Here is a 2,849-nt window from a genome sequence, read left to right as displayed (position 1 = left end):
AAGAGCGTCTTGCGAGTGTAACCTTTAAGTCATGTACCATTTGAATCTCTTAGAAGACCTCGACAACCTGATAACTCCAAATAATCTTTTTGTGTACAATCACATTTAGTTTAGGCCATCCTTCTTGAGGACACTGCGAACCTATTTGTGAAGGTTGTTGAAAATCTATTCCCTACAATTCAAAGAAGTCAAAAAACTAGTCATATAATCAAGAGTCACAAGCTTTATCTGAATTCGGGTTGCATATACACAATCCCTTAAAACATGGATAATAGTTTCGTCTTTGTTACCACAAGTAGGGCAAGTGGGTGGGATACCAACTCCCATGCTTATCCACATGAAAATTTGAAATCAATGTGGACTCATCCAAGTCCAGGACTTTTTTCAATCCCCTCTAATGGATTAAAAATTTTCATTCCAAAACTTATAAGTACGTACTTTGACCAGTGAAATTTTGGATGCTAGAAAATATCTTTTATCCTCCAAAAGTAAAATCTTATATATGATATGTTATTAAAAAATAAATAGAAAATAACAAAATTTGAAGTCACAAAAGTGGTAAATGGTAAAGCGGTGGTATAAATAAAAAAACATAAAAATTTGGACACATCATGCAATCCATATTATTGTGAACTTGTTCTAGGATGTACTCAATGGGCCTTCCCCAAAAGAAGAAAGAAAATACTAAATGACAAAACTGCAAAGAACGTGAATAGAGAATTACAACAATACCCTTTTGGGCCTTTTTTAACCTAAAAAAAGTAACAATAGTTATAAAAAAAAGGCCCCAAATGAAATTAACATGAAAAGGTATAGTGAATATAGTGTGAGTAAAGGCAAATAGATGGAAGGAGTGGGGTGGGTGGTGGGAGGGGACAAGAACCCATTATCAGGAACGTCTTTTACACACATAACATGAAAAGATCCCTTGACAATGGGGCATGCAGCAGCAAAGCCATATCGTGTGGATTTTTTGGATATATATAATATCATGTAACACAAACAACAACAGGGATTGTTGCAGGTAACAGTAATGCACGTCACGTACTGCATGTGCTTGGTTTCATCACCCACATGCACACTCAATTCTCAATTTCTTCACTACTTATAACTTATAACCTCCTTCTCCTATAAATTTAGATGTGTTAATTCAATTCCGCAATCTCCTCCATCTTATCCTATATATAATATTTTATTTTTTTAATAATCAAATCGAATATCAGTTGACTTGAAATTAATTGGTTTGTTGATTAATTCAATCATAATTGATTTCCTCGTCTTTTAGAGTAAAATTGAACTTAAAATTGATTAATAATTTTCAATAGAAGCAAAATTTAGAGTAAATTTTAATACATATAACTTTTTTATTTGCATACCTGTATTTTTTATTCGTAAAAAATTAATAACAAATAAATTTTGTTTGTAGACTTAAAGTAATAGCTTTAATAGTCTTATTTTGAATCAGATTCAATTAAACTATAATGAATTCAATTGGGGTATTTTAGTTTTAAAAAATATTTTATTATATTAATTATTTCTTATTAATTATCCGATTCAATTGAAATTAAAATTGAATAAATTGTATCATAACTACTATTTTTAATTCAATCTACAAATTTTGAAAGTTTGTAAGAATGGGAGACCTCAAAACTTAGAAAACGACTATATAGAATATGATATAAATTTAAATATATACTAACTGCATCAACTTTTATTGTCAATCTAGTGCATATTTGATTCTAATAGTCAATCTAAGCAATAAAATGAAATATTGGATAATTTTTTTTTCTCAATAATCGAATTCGGGACATTGGCCCCTCTTCCTTTGTGTACATACATTGTACTTTATATGTACCCCCTTTCCTCGAATGTATCGTCGCTTTTTGAGAGTTAAAGTTATATTGACATGCATATGTGCTAACCATGCAATGCATGGAAAACCTCCTAAGACATTTTGTTCTCACTGTGTTTTAAATAATACTACTAATTAGTTGTGATTAGCTATTACAATCACAACATAAATAATATTTTATATAAAATCTTCAAAGATTGTGTCGAAAACAATGGAGAAAAGAAACATTATTTTCCTAGACAAATATTTATAAATTATAAATAAAAAAATTTAAAAAGAATTGTTTGAGTATAAATTAAATTTGAATTTTAACTAAAATAATTTGTAATTAGATTTTATTTATATTTTGACTAAATTTTAAATTATTAAAACTACATGTTCTCACGAGAACCATATTATTAAGAAAACGATATTTTACAGTTAAGAATTAAATTAAATGAAATATTTTCTGAAAGTAATGTGTCTCTCTGCAATTGATTATGAAACACTCGTACAAAAATTAGATAGAAACTTTGATATGTACCAAATAACATGTGCTTTTTCCATTTGAGGTTTGAATCTTGGAAGTTAAGATCACGTCATGTCACGTGGCATTATAAAAGTACGAATCCAGCCTACCATTCAACTCTTTTGCAACTCTTTACTAAGGCGGTTGGGCATGTAGTATAGGCTATAGTTTAATTTTATTTTTTAAATAGTCAAAGTTAGTAGTATTAATATCAAAGTAAATACACAAAATCGTTGAAACTTGTATTAATTGTATTAATTTAGTGCCTTGTTTTATCATAATTTTAGAATAGTCTCTAACATTCTTCAAAATTAATTAATTTAATTTATCAGTTAGTTTCAATCAACTATACATGATTTATTAAGTTAAATATTACATAGAAGAAATATTGAAAACTATTTAGAAAAAAATTTAGATATTTTCAAATACTTATAGACACATCTTAGACTTTTCTAACTTTGACTATTTTTTCTCACCCTCTTTCGTTCT

This window comes from Cicer arietinum, chromosome 7 (assembly GCF_000331145.2).
Source record: "Cicer arietinum cultivar CDC Frontier isolate Library 1 chromosome 7, Cicar.CDCFrontier_v2.0, whole genome shotgun sequence".
Lineage (NCBI taxonomy): Eukaryota > Viridiplantae > Streptophyta > Magnoliopsida > Fabales > Fabaceae > Cicer > Cicer arietinum.
This window is presented reverse-complemented; position numbering follows the sequence as displayed.